The sequence below is a fragment of the Nomascus leucogenys genome, chromosome 3 (genome assembly GCF_006542625.1).
Source record: "Nomascus leucogenys isolate Asia chromosome 3, Asia_NLE_v1, whole genome shotgun sequence".
In the NCBI taxonomy this organism is placed as follows: Eukaryota; Metazoa; Chordata; class Mammalia; order Primates; family Hylobatidae; genus Nomascus; species Nomascus leucogenys.
Genome location: NC_044383.1, coordinates 129069976 through 129085141, shown reverse-complemented (window position 1 = coordinate 129085141; position 15166 = coordinate 129069976). Strand labels below are relative to the sequence as shown.

The following is a 15166-nucleotide window of genomic DNA, read 5'->3' as shown; positions in this document are numbered from 1 at the left end:
ACGGCTGGGGTAACTGGAGCAAGAAAATAAATAGTGCAGTATTACATTATATCCCAATGTATAAAACAAATATTCATGAGTTATTGAATAAATAACATGTACAAAAGAATTCCAAATAATTTGTATAGCTATCCCCTCAAAGATGTGGAGAATAACTGCCCCCGCAGCAACCCCCATAAGTATGGGCTGCACATAGTGACTTCCTTCTAAAGAACACAGCATGGAGGGAAGGGGAAAGAGTAACTCTCAGTGGAAAAGAACTCTGCTTCAGCCACATAATTGCATTTGACATCATCCATGACAGGTCATGTTGACAGTATGAACTTTCGATGTGATGTGAGGAAAATGGCATTCTACCTCTGTGTTCTTCCTCCCCAAAATTTGTAACCACCATCTAATCATGAGGAAAACATCATACATGTCCAAATTGAGGAAGATTCTACAAAATGCCTGATTAATATTCATCAAAACTGTCAAGGTCATCAAAAGCAAGGAAAGTCTGAGAAACTGCCACAGCCTAAAGACAGTTCAGGGAAACATGATGACTCAGTGGTATTCTGGGTGGGTTTCTGGAACAGAAAAAGGACAACAGGTAAAATCTAAGAACATACGAATAAAGTATGAACTTTAATTAATGATGTATCAATATTGATTCATTAGTTTTGACAAATGTACCATAGTAACGGAAGATGTTAACAATTAGAGAAACTGGATGCAGGGTTATGGGAACCCTGTGTACTATCTTTGCAACTTCCCTGTAAATCTAAGACTATTCTAGAATACAAAGTTCATTTTAAAATAAATTTTTAAAACATTTAGAATACTAGACCACGATATCAAAATAGGTAGAAATCCTCAGTCGTAGGACTCTTATAATCCAAGATGTAAACTAAAAATTATACATAAAGCTGTTCAAAACAGGATTAATTAAAATAACATAAAAAGGAAAATTAGGGAATGATTAGAATAAAATTATTGTATAATTATAGCCATTTGATGATGTCAACTTTTAAAAAGCATGGTGTGATATGTACGGTTTGGCTATGTCGTTACCCAAATCTCATATTGAATTGTAGTTTCCATAATCCCCATGTGTCATGGGAGGGACCCAGTGGGAGGTAATTGAATCATGGGGGTGGTTACCCCCATGCTGCTCTTCTCATGATAGTGAGTTCTCACGATATCTGATGGTTTTATAAGGGGCTTTCCCCCGTTTGCTAGGCACTTCTCGTTCCTGCCATCATGTGAAGAAGGGTGTGTTTGCTTCCCCTTCCATCGTGATTGTAAGTTTCCTGAGGCCTCCCCAGCCATGCGGAACTGTGAGTCAATTAAGCCTCTTCCTTTATAAATTACCCAGTCTCTGGCAGTTCTTTATAGCAGTGTGAGAATGGGCTAATACAGGTTGTATATAGGCAAATGCATGTGAAACACTACTGAATGAAAAAGACGAAAAGATTGATAACCTCTGGCCTTCTTGTGGTCTGAGACAAACAGACTTCTTACTTTTACTGCTGTGGTCAGGTTTTCTGTTCTCTGTGGCCAGATGCACTCCTCATAGTCACAACAAAGAAGTAAACAGACAGTGCTTGAAGATTGTAAATTGGGGTAAATCTTTCTAGAGGAAATACAGAAATATGTAACAAAAATCTCCTGATTTTGGTAACTTATTAGTAAATAAGTTTAAACTTTAATTTATACATACTTTACCTATTGTGAATGTACATAAAGATTCAAATATTTGAATATTAATTTAATCATTGTGGGTTTGGGGTTTTATTTGAGTCTCACTCTGTCATTCAGGCTGGAGTGCAGTGATATGATCATGGCTCACTGTAGCCTTCATCTCCCAGGCTCAACTGATCCTTCCACCTCAGCCTAGTGGGTAGCTGGGACTGCAGGTACATGCTACTACGCCTGGCTAATTTTTTAAAATTTTTTTGTGGAGATGGGGTTTTGCCATATTGCCCAGGCTGGTCATGGTCATTGTTAATAGCATTAAAAAAAACTACTTTATGTCCCAACAATATGTTATTTACATAAATATTATATAATATTTACATAAATTATGGTTCAACCATCCAATAGAATACTTTACACTCATTAAAACTCAGGTAGTATAACTTCACAGGAAAAGCTTCATAATAAGTGTAAAAAGGAGCTTTCTCAAAGAAGTAGGAATAATCTCGTATTTTAATATGAATACAATATAGAAAATAATATAAAATATATAAATATTTTTATATTACATAGGCAGAAAAGTTGGAGAATTTTACTAACCAGAACTATAGTAGTGATTATCTTTAACAGTGCTTTTTATTTTTTCACATTACATCTTACATTTTTGTATAATACATTTTTCTACAGTTTCAAATTTTACATTGTTCTTGTATTGCTTTTTGAACCAAAAAAGAATAAATATATATTTTTTTAATTAAAACCATGGTTAGAACTCAGCTGATATGAGTGTAAAGTCATTGGCTATAAAATTATTTTTTACATTGTTACACATGGGCTTACTCCTAAGTAAATGCATTTCCCCATGAGAAGAATTACTTCCGTCTGTACTTTAGTGTCTAGAATACTGCAATTTTGTGTAAATATGAAATTGGGTCTTGCTCATCTTCATACAACTTTCTTAGGTGCTCCATGGCGTCTGAGAGCCAGTAGTGTTTTAAACAAGAGTCCTTACAATCTGGAAATTTGAGTTCTAAGTTTGGATTATTTACATCTTCAGTTGTGTTTTCACTAAGTCCCTTCACTCTTCTGGAATTATAGTTTCCTACATGTAAAGGGATATCTCCTATGATTAAATCATGAGGTATCCTGGGCAGATGATGACTTCAGTGATGTTGTGCCCCCGAAAAAGAGTGTGGTTCAGAGTGGGACATGTTTTCCTTTCCTTTGAACACATATTACCTTGCTCATCTCCACGGCCTCCTACAAGGCAGATAAGCAACAGATGTGACCATTACAGACAATCATCAGATGAAGCAGTGACATAAACAGGCAGAGTAGGATGAGGGTGTGTTGTTTTGCAGACCACGTGGGAGGAGCAGCTTTCAGAGCCAAGAATGAATACTGGATGAAGTTATTAGGTAAAAATGGACTTGCTCAACATCCCAGAAAGGAAACTCCTCCTGTGCCCGAGTTCAAGAACAACTTCCTAGGGTGGAATGAGAGACTTCAGCTGATGGAGGGGAAAATGACATGCCACCTGGAGAAAAACCCAAGGAGAGACCAATATTCCCTTTGTTCCCCTTATAGGTCTTACACTTTCCCACTGAAACAGGAGTTAACATCAGCACAATTCAGGTGCCCGAGGAGTTCCTTTTTTTCAGAGGCAGGGTCTCTCTCTCTCTCTCTCTCTCCCCCCCCCCTTCCTCTCTCTCTCTCTCCTCTCTCTCTCTCTCTCCTCTCTCTCTCTCTCTCTCTCTCCACTCCCCTTCCTCCTTTCCTCTTTCTGTTTATGCCAAGCTGAATGAGAAAACGTGACAGGGTACACTTTCTGAGGGTTTAAAAAAGAAAAATAGTAACTTTAAGGTGAAGAAGCCTGGAAGACACCACCTTAACCTACTAATCAAAGTTAACATCATCAGTCAGAGACAAATCAATGGCCTGTGTCTCCCGATATGCTGCACTCAAAAGGACATGGCGTAATTCCTGTGATTTTTTTACTCAAAATAACTAGTGTATATTTAATTGTGGAATCCATCAGCCCTAAATTTGGCCAGGCGCAATGGCTCATGCCTGTAATCCCAGCACTTTGGAAGGCCAAGGTGGGTGTATCACTTGAGGTCAGGAGTTCAAGACCAGCCTGGTCAACATGGTGAAACACCCTCTCCACCAAAAATACAAAATAGTCTGACAAGGTGGCACACGCCTCTAATCCCAGCTACTCAGGAGGCTGAGGCAGGGAAATCGCTTGAACCTGGGAGGAGGAGGTTTCAGTGAGCCGAGACTGTGCCACTGCACTCCAGCCTGGGTGGCAGAGTGAGACTGTCTCAAATAAAAAAAAAATAATAACTCTAAATTTAGAAATATTTCTGAACATAACTGACCAGTGCTCTTCAAAAGTGGCAAGAACATGGAAGACAAAGAAGCACTGAGAATCAGTTCTAGAATAAAGGAGAGTGGATATACATGGCAGCCAAAACCAGCATGTGATCATGGATTGGATCCTGGACAATAAAAATGACATTAGAGAGACAATTGGTAAAACTTTAAAGAAGGTTTAATAATTGTACTGAATCAATGTTTAATCTCCTGATTTTGATAATTTAGTTACATAAGATGTTAACTTCTGGGAAATTTTGGTGAAAATATACAAAGATTTTTTGTAGCTGCTTTATAAACCTGAAATGATTGAAAAATGAAGAGTTAAAAAATTAAAAATAAACATTTGAAAATGGGCAAAGAAATAATTTCACATTTCACATAGAACTCAGAGTACTTTTAGTAGCAAGGGTCCTGTCAAGCAGTAGCCCCATTTTATAAAATTAAGGAACTTAGTCTGAGAAAGCTGAAGTCATATGCTTTAAGATCACAGAATTAGTGAATGTTGACTTCAGGTCTGTTATGGCTGATAACAGATATGGTATTTTGATAAATTGAACACTTTAGTCTCATGAAATTCCCTCTTTATCCCTGGTGATATTTCTTGTTTTGAATTCCCATATAATCTTAAAAGACACAGTTCAGCTTTATTATGATCAGTGTTTGCATGTTACGTCTTTTATCATCCTTTTAGTTTTATCATTTTTTGATATTTAAAGTGAATTTCTTGTAGACAGTATATAAGTAGTAGGTCATATTTGTTTATTCAGTCTTACAATCTCTGCCTTTTAATTAGACTGTTTATACCGTTTGGATTTAATGTAATTATTAATACAGTTATGTTGAAATTCATTGTCTTACTATTTGTGTTCTCTTTGACCCACTTGTTCTGAGTTCTTTTTTCTCTTTTCCTGCCTTCTATTATATAAATCAAGTATTTTTTATTAGTCTGTTTCATTGGCGCTATGACTTACTCTCTCCCTTTTTAAAAGTGTTTGCTTTAAGGTTTGCAGTATGCATCATTAACTTTTCACAGTCTACATTCAGTTAATATTATGCCTCTATAAAAAGTAAGAACTGTACAACAAGATACATCTTTTTCATCTTTTCGGTCTGAAATTTGAAACGCTCCAAAATTCAGAACATTTTGAGCACCAAATTGATGCTTCAAGTGGAAAATTCCATACCTGACATCTTTGCCTTCTACAACTCAATGCATACAAACTTTGTTTCATGCACGAAAATATTAAATATTTTGCATAAAATTACCTTCAGGATATGTGCATAAGGTGTATATAAAACATGGATTAATTTTGTGTTTAGACTTGGGTCCCATTCCCAAGATACCTCATTATGTGTATTCAAATATTCCAATATTCAAAAAAATCCAAAATTCAAAACCCTTCTGGTCCCCAGCATTTTGGCCAACGGGTATTCAACCTGTATTTTTGCATAGACTTTACTTCTACATGTATTACAAAACATATAATATATTGATTATTTTTTTTACTGACAATTATCTTTTAAGGAATCAAAAAATTAGAAAAATATGTTTATTTACATTTACTATTTCTGTACTTTTCAATTGCAATACTTTGCAAAGATTTAAGTTTATTACATAATTTTCCTAAAGAACAACCTTTAACACTTCGGTAGTACAGATTTGCTAGTGACAAATATTTTTCAACTTTTGCTTGTCTAAAAAAACTTTATATTTTTTCTTTATTTTTAAAGGATCTATTAAAGGATATTTCTGCTGGATATGTCTAGGTCGTGAGTGTTTTTCATTTGGTACTTTATAGATGTCTTTTGACTCACAGGATTTCTGAGTTGAGATCACGCCACTGCACTCCGGTCTGGGAGACAGAGTGAGACCCTGTCTCAAAACAAAAAATAAAAAAACAAAACAAAAACAACAACAAGAAAAGTTTTTTTTCTCATCATCACTTATTATCAGCATTTTAATTATGATGGGCTTTGGCATGTTTGTGTCTTCATGTGTATATGTTTATCTGTCTTGGGATTTGTTGCGTTTCTTGAACCTTTGCATTTACAGTTTTCATCAAATTTACAAAAAAATTTTCCATTATTCAAGTATTTCCCCATAACTAAAATTACACATGATATGGTTTGGCTGTGTCCCCACCCAAATCTCATCTTGAATTGTAGTTTTCACAATCCTCATGTGTTGCTGGAGGGAGCCGGTGAGAGAGAATTGAATCATGGAAGTGACTTCCCCCATACTGTTCTCATGGCAGTGAATAAGTCTCACAAGATCTGATGATTTTATAATGGGAAACCCCCTTCATTTGGTTCTCATTCTGTCTTGCTTGATGCTATGTAAGAAGTGCCTTTCGCCTTCCACCATGATTGTGAGGCTTCCCCAGCCACGTGGAACTGTGAGTCCGTTAAACCACTTTTTCTTTATAAATCACCTAGTCTCAGTATGGTTTTATCAGCAGCATGAAAAAAGACTAATACAACGCATATGTTAGATTAGCTTGCTACAGGTCACTAACGCACCATTCTTTTTATTTTATACTGTTTTATTAGGGATCACAAACATGCAGAGTTCATTGCCAAACATCTAAAGACAGTTGTTCATGTATTTTGCCCAACGCTCCAGTTGTTTGTGGTGAGAAGGTAAATCTGTGTCCTGTTACCCCATCAGGGCTGAATGCAAAAGTCTGTTTTTCCTTTGATTTGCTGAGTTATGTCTCAGAAAGCCACTGTTCCCTACACCTATTTTCACAAAGATTGACCTATGTTTCATAGCCTGTGCTGCACAGGGCTTTCTCCTTTACTTTTATGATTCAATTCCTTAGAGCAGAAACCTAAACAAGAACTGAGACCACATCAGGCTAGTGAAATGAATAATAAATAAAACATTGAGGCATGCTTACGGTCAAAGAGGTATTAAATAAACATAAAGATATGCTATATCTTGATTGTCCAATAACCAAACTCTTTACAGAAGAGAGTGCTTTCCTATAGTCGTGTAGTATTTTATGAGTACTCACTAGGCACTTGGAAAGAATAATTAATTAAATAAGAAATGGTTCTGGACCATTTTTGGCTGTGTAAAAGTTGGAACATCAATAAAGTCATATCTAAAGATAACAGTCACATTAAACAACCTATTAATATTATGTGCCAGAAAAAAAGGATTATAATATACATTGCATACAGATACTTATGACCTTAAATGTGTTTATTTCAATCGGTATTTGAAAATCTGTTATGAATCCTCCATGTCCTCAGGGTCATTGGTATATAGACCCTTTAGTGTCTATCAACATCCTATTTTTCCTTGACTCTTCTTTTGACCTGCCTGCCCTATCATTTATCTCCTGCCACTTAGAAGGCCCATCCTCTTCCTCTTCATCTGATGAGCACCTACACAATTGTTATGACCCAACACTTCTGGGAGGCTTTTCTTGGTTCGTTCAAATATCGTTTCTTTCTTTCTCCTTAGTGCTTCTTCATCAGTTGGCACTTTATCATATTGCATTCTGATGATTCTAAACCTGTATCACCATTAGTTTATGAAGGCGGGAAAATTTTCTTATTCATATTTTTATCTTCAGATTACAATATTGTAGTTGATGCATTTTGGTCAGATAATAAAAATTTGTTAGGAAAATCAATGAATGAGGGAATTCATATAAAACAACTATTAAAGAGACCTGGAATTTCATTTTTGGAATAAAACTAGAAGGAATTTTAGACCTGTAAATTTGTACTAGAAATAACAGAATCAATTATTGTCTTGGAAACCCTGCATATTTTTAGAAAGAGGTTTGTGGAACCAAAAAAAAAAAAAAAAAAAAAGCATGTGAAGAAAGGACTAGGGTAGGGAGCATTTACTTCTGTCTTTTGACTTCATAGGAATTTACTTGGCTGACTTATTGAAGGTATCTGCTTTTCAAGAGTCAATTGTGTGAAGGGACTCTTTGTGAATGACACGTAATTTAAAAAACTTCTCCCTTGTCATAACAGAAACAAAAGATCAAGCAGAGGAGTGCATGTGTAGGCAAATTATGAAAGAAGTTATAGTAAAGCAATTCTTTTGAAATTATAATATTTCAGGACACCAATTATGCATGCCATGATTCAGTAGAAGACATTCATACATTTTAAAATATTAGCTTTATTTAATTATTACACATTGTACTCATAAATCATGATATCACTTTATTCTCCATAAATATATATATAGCTATAATCCATCAACTTACAATTAAATAAATATATAAATAAAAAGTAAAAATATTGGCTTTTAAAATATAATGGTTTTTAAATATTTTAGTCATATTCCTAGGCATTTTTTCCATAAGCTGCCCACAGCTCAAAGGATAAAATTTTTATGCAGAAGACTAATAAAAGATATTATCCTCAGGAAACAAAGAAAGACTCAAAATTCAAGAAAAATCTTTATGTACCCATCCACCCTAATGTCTACATGAGGACTCAGCAGGTCAAACAAAAAGGCATGGTACCAGACAAATGGAAAATTAACAAGCATAAAACAAACATCTGTAATAAATACATTGGCAGAAAGTAATTTTTCAGGAGGAAAGAGGAGGATGTGAACAGATTTACCTTGGTCAAATGGAAGAACTTGGCTGAGCACATTGGCTCATGCCTGTAATCCCAGCACTTTGGGAGGCCGAGGCAGGTGGATCACCTGAGGTCAGGAGTTCAAGACCAGCCTGGCCAACATGGCGAAACCCCGTCTCTACTAAAAATATAAAAACTAGCCGGGCATGGAGGTGGACGCCTGTAATCCCAGCTACTTGGGAGGCTGAGGCAGGAGAATTGCTTGAACCCAGGAGAAGTGAGCCAACACAGTGCCACTGCACTCCAGCCTCGGCAACAGAATGAGACTCTGTCTCAAAAACAAAAACAAAAACCAAAAAACAAATGGAAGAACTTAGGCGTATATCAGTGCTTTGCTTACATAGGAATGAGATTTGCATTCTACATCTTTTACACCACGCCATTCATATATTTCTTAAAATATAAAAAGGGAATCCACAATAATGAAATTACTATGTATTAATAGTTAATTAGACAAATGCTGCATGCCCTAAAGTCTATAAAACTTTATTAGAAATAATTTTTAAAATATCTTAATATAGCTTTCCACCATATTCAGGTTTTTACTCTGTTTCAACTCTAAGGACTATTTCATATAAAGTCTAAAGAGCAATATAGGTTGCTATAAAATGCTATTAATTTAAAAATATAACAGAAAAATTAAGGCATTCATTCCAACCACCTCAATATTCTGACTAACATGTCAAGTTTTGTTTACATTTTCTAGTGTTTACAAATAAGAATATCAGTTACATTAAGCTTGCATATATATAATCACAGAAATGGAACACAGCGGCACACAATTTTGCGTTAAAAGCACTAGGGAATGTTGATGTTCCTTTACCATGAACTGTTATGCTTTTCACATATTGTGACATCATATCTTCTTAGAACTAGGTACAATTTTCACATAGAGTGAAGAAGCAGATGTGTTTTGTCCTTAATGAAAGCATTAGACAGTGTTACTTCTATTCAGCAAATGTGACTGGAGTTTTCTTATGGTGAGTTTCTTGGCCATAAGGCAACAGAGAAAACAGATATGAGTGAAGGAAAAAGCTATGCCAAGGACGGGAGGCTGAGCTGTTATGAAATAGGAAGTAGCTCATAAGAGTAATATGCCCAATAACTAGCTTGCATACCCTTGAGCAAATGACTCCCTTGGATTTTCAGTTTCTTTGTGCAAAACATATACAATGAGAGCCCTTTGATGATAATATAGCTACAATACAAAGCATTATAATTTATGTACATGAAAGAAGAAATCCAGTACAATTCTAAAGTGTGATTGAAAGGTATCTCTAAGGGTTGTTTATCTTTTCATAAGAGAATGCAGCATAATAGGAATAAGGCACTGGGTTATGGGGGATTCCAAGATGAATAAGACAGACTCTTTCTTCCTAAGAAGAAACTGCTTGAGAATAGCGAGCATTTATTAAGTACTTATTTTATTCCAGGCACTGGACTTCATTACTTCCTTACTGCAACCTGGCGCTTAAAGTGCTATCATCACAAGGATGAAGAAACAATTCAGAAAGGCCGATTGAGATGGCTATTGTCATGCCTTATACCACTGGCAGGTATAAGCAGTAACTCCAGACCCTGAGTGCTTCTCCATTGCAGCCCTGTGTCTTTTTTTCAGGCGTTGGTAACAGTTCAAGGTAAAAAGTGATGAGTACTAAGACTCCTCCAGCAAAACGCTCAGGAATCCATGAGAAAGGAAGGGAGACTTTCCCTTTTAAACGTCACGTGAATTAGAATTGTAACATGGACAACAGTATGCCAAAATACTCCCATGTCAAAATGGCAAGGTCAAAGTAGCTGTACCAATGTGTGATGTGTCTGCCATCATGGGTCAAGAAGAAAATTTGATCCACTAGACAGGGAGAGATAGTCCCTGGGAGAACAGGGTTGAGTGTATAATTGACAGGAAGTTTGGGGACTTGATACAAAATCCTAGCTGTGGTGATCGGCCCCTAAATCTTAGATCTCACAGAGGAATGGTTCTAAACCTCAGTTAATGAAGGAGTGAAAGCTGTTTGACATTTTCTGGTTAGCCAGGACTGTACCTCTTTGTACTTTTCAATGTTTTTACCTCTCCTTAGAATGCCCTTCCTCTTCAGGGCAATTAATGAGTAACTATTACACATTAATTTGTATATTAATTCTGCCTGTCCAATACAAACAGGGCTTGCTCCGTGGAGCTCTCCCTAAGCTCTTTTCCTCTCCCAGATTTCCTTCTCTAAATAACCATAATCCTTACATTAAAAACAATTATTTTAGATTTTCAGAGAAGTTGCAAGGACATTTACAGATAATCCCTGTATGTCCACTTTTCTCAAACCCACTCCCTGGTAATCCCCTGTAAAAGTTAACAGTTAAATCTATTAATGCTTAAGTACTAACCTGTGCATGTCACAGATTTGAATTCTGAAGAAAAGAAACCTAAAAGGCAAGTCCGTGCCTTGAAAGTAGCACAATAATTTTGCTGTCACTTTAAAAATTCTGCTTTAAATTATTCAGATTTCAATATTCTAGTTTCTTTTCAGTTTGTAATTACCATTAGGATTCTATCAACAACAATATTTTAGCCAATTATACTACTGAATGCTGTGTTTTTAAAAAAAACAATTACAGATGGCAACCCACTTTGCAAATCTCCTCTGTAAAAATAAAATAATTTTTAATGTTGGTTTGCTGGTCAATCAGACAAATAATTAAAGCAATAGAGTTTTGGGTTCGTTTCTTATTTAGCAGTGGTCAGTTACACACAAGAAAACTGGCAGGAGAGACAGCAGTACTTTCCATTTTGTGAAGATTGCCAAGTAGAGTCAATTTATTTCCAGAATAACCTTGAAAATGTTTCTTTAATTTTTAGCAGATATGGTTTTGCTGAAAAATTTTTTGCTTTTAATTAGGATCTTTTAACGTCTTGTCTAATTATTTTCTTTTTAGAGATTACAGTCTTTTTAATAGAGTGATATAAATCTCAGTTCCTATCATAAATCAGCATATTCCGAGTGGAGTCACTCAATTCTATAAAGGATCTGACTCAGCAGGAAGAATAAAAATATGATCCACTTGTCATCTGGAATGCCCGTTGAAAACTTTATCATCCACATCTCTACAAGTTTTCTTCTAGAAGTTCATTGTTCCTTTAGATCCAAAAATTTTATTCAAAAGAATAAAAAAGGGGAAGTAAACAAAACAAACTGCATGAGAGAGAAGTATGTAGTAGGCATGGATCATCTGGGTCATGTAGGAGTTGGCAAAGTTCATACATGACCATATTGAATCATGTCTTGTTGAAAGTTGTGTGTGTGTGTGTGTGTGTGCACGTTGTGCATTAAGTCATGCAAATGCTTCCATTTCATGCATTTATCACTGATTTATTATAAATGATTTGTCATCATTTATCTCAGTCATAAGGTATAGTGGACCTCTATGAGAATACCTTTCATTGTTTACCAAAATATAGCCTAAACAGGGGTATCCAATCTTTTAGCTTCTCTGAGCCACATTGGAAGAAGAAGAAATGTCTTGGGCCACACATAAAATACACTAAGACTAACAATAGCTTATGAGCTAAAAAAAAATAATAATTGCAAAAAAACCTCAAAATGTTTTAAGAAAGTTTATGAAATGTTTGTGTTGGGCTGAATTTAAAGCTGTCTTGGGCCACATGAGGCCCGTGGACTGTGGGTTAGACAAGCTTCGTAGAACCATCCTTGAGGCAATATGGGTATTGTTTTAGCAAACCCATTACTGACCAATTGAACATTTGGGATTTTAATAGTAACCTTCTTTCCTGAAACTTATTTATTTATTTATTTATTTGAGTCAGCATCTTGCTCTGTCACCCAGGCTGGAGTGCAGGGGCTCCATCTCTGCTCACTGAAACCTCCACCTCCAGTGTTCAACCAATTCTCGAGCCTCAGCCTCCCGAATAGCTGGGATTACAGGCGCCCGCCACCATGGCTGGCTAATTTTTGTATTTTTTGTAGAGACAGGATTTTACCATGTTGGCCAGGCTGGTCTCGAACTCCTGACCTCAAGTGATCCGCCCACCTAGGCCTCCCAAAGTATTAGGATTACAGGTGTGAGCCACCATGCCTGGCGCATGAAACATTTAAATATTACTTATGTACCACTCTACACATCCAATTTAATAATCTGAGTGATCATAGGTAATTGAATGCTCCCTTGAACAATAAGCATCATTTTTTATGTGTTGCAATAGTTATTATAGATGCTTCCAGCCGCTTAATCCCTGTGCTGTGAAGGTTACATTTCAGATTGAGGTTTCCAGTAAAAGTATAAGAAAATCTTAAATGAATACCCAAAGCATTATTTATTTTTTTTTAGAAGCCAAACTGAATTTGTGGAAGAAAAATAAGTCAGCGTTTAATGGATGGAACAGAGAGTGGAAACATCTGACAGAACAGTAGGAAACTTTGTTCTGTTTTGAACGCCTCACCACTACTCATACCATCTGTCATGCATTTCTCATGAAATAAACAATTTTCAGAATTTTTTTGTCCAGGGAAGAGACATTTTGTGTTTTATTGATTTATTTATCCTATGTAGACTTAAGGTAATGACATTTAAGAAAATAACTTTCGAAGGAGATACTTTTATCAAAACAGGTAGTACTTGTTTTATTTGAAAGCCTTTCTCGAGGACATGAGATGGGGATACACATTATAATACATAGATTGAATGGGAAATGTGGGGGGTGGCTTGGAAAGAGAGGAAGTGATGCCAAGAGCAAATACTGAATTCGCTGCCGTTTTTATTTCCCGAAATCAGAGTGGCTGAGAAAGGGCTGGCTGAGAGAAGGAGCTGGGGGAAGGAAAAGGAAGGATGACTCTTCTCCGGGGCAGGGTGGGGGGAGTCTCCTTCATAAAGTTTTTGAACTGTCGCCACAATCTGGCAATATTTTTATGCCAGAGGAAAGAGGACATTCTCATTATTTACGGTTTTCATCGGATGTCTCAGTTGATTGTACAAGTTTCTTCCGATCACTCCGTGTGTGAAAATTAGCTTTTCTTAAATAGTTATCTCAATAGTCCAGGGCGTTTCCCATAACAGTCCAATAACACCCTTGACGTTGAACACTAGTGGCTTAGTATGTTTTCAACATCCTGTTTCTATGATTTTTTTTTCTGTGTAATAACTTTCATCTTCAGTTTTCAACTTCTTGTTTCTTCTATCCTACAAGCGCTATTTTTCCCATCTCGAGGAGAGGAATGTTGTGATACTAGGTTCTGAATGGAGTCTCAGCTTCAATGCAGTTCTGTGTTCTTGGGTAAGTTCCTCAACCTCTTCTTTCTTCAATTGTCTATCTGCTCCTCATGGCTGTGGTGAAGGTTGAATGAGATAATATATTTATAGCATCTGGTTTGTATTAGGAAATAAATGTTTATTCCCTCCCCACACTGTTTCCTCGTTGTTCCTATTACTGAGTTCATCTTTCCTGTCCTGGCTTTCATCCCTGGGTCTCTCCTCTTCCCCTGTGTTCACGGCACCGCTTTGTCCTTCTCATGAATGGGACAATAACATCTAACAAGACAGAGGGGCTGTGGGCCGAGGTGACTCCCCGTACATTATGCTATGCGTAAAACAATTTTAAGACTTCACAATTTGTATTTCATAAAGCAATAAAAACACTGGGTGTTAAACCACCAGAGCTATTCTGGCCTTTGCTCATGGTTTTGAAATCAGATTGATCCTTCATCTACATACCTCACTATCTTCTGAAGTCCAGCCATATTTTGTTGCTTTCTTCCTTCAAATCCCACACCTTCATCATACCTTTATTTGTAATCTCGTTATTCTTTTGCTTTCTATTAACATTCCCCCCCCCACTTTAGACTCTCCTCAAATTGGCTATCCATTTGAAATTAACAGTGATTTCTTCTGGTTAAATACAGTGGACTTTCACCTCTAAATTTTATCTACCTGTACTGGTGTGGATGAGAATTACCAGGATTAACACTACTCTGTTCTGTGGTAGCTCCTGTGTCTTCATACCTCTCACCCCAGCCCTGCATTCCCATACATGGCCCAGATTCAAATAATGGTGTCTCTTTACCTAAAACACCTTTTGTAACCATTTCTTTTCTCTTTTTCTAGGCACTAAAAAAACCTCAAACTCCACTCATTTTCTATTTTATTCACAATGACATCTTCCTCTTAGAACCTCCTGTAAATCCTTCTAGTCTTTCCCTCTCCTCATTTACCTTATATTAGCAACTATACTTAAATATTAAAATGCAATTTTTATTATTACTACCTTGTTCAGAAACTTGTCTCTCAATTGCCAGTTTCTTAAGGTTAGTACGGAAACCAAGTTTCAAGGCTTCCCAGCCAGTAATGCCCTATGATTTGCTTTGTCTTTATTTTTCTCTGAATACTCTTTTCCAGAAAGGCTTCTAGGTATGTAGAAGAGAATCCTGAATGGACACATTACTTTGGCTTTTCCTTGGCCAGTGGTAACGGGTAGGGAAGCAGGTGC

General features: G+C 36.4%; 1 long non-coding RNA gene across 1 annotated transcript in view; it reads left to right on the top strand.

The window, feature by feature from the left end:
- Positions 1-15166, top strand: part of LOC101178264 — a 72943-nt gene that overhangs the window by 15802 nt on the left and 41975 nt on the right. The window contains exon 2 of the long non-coding RNA XR_178061.2: positions 305-592. This is a non-coding gene — a long non-coding RNA (uncharacterized LOC101178264). The remainder of the gene's footprint in view (positions 1-304; positions 593-15166) is intronic.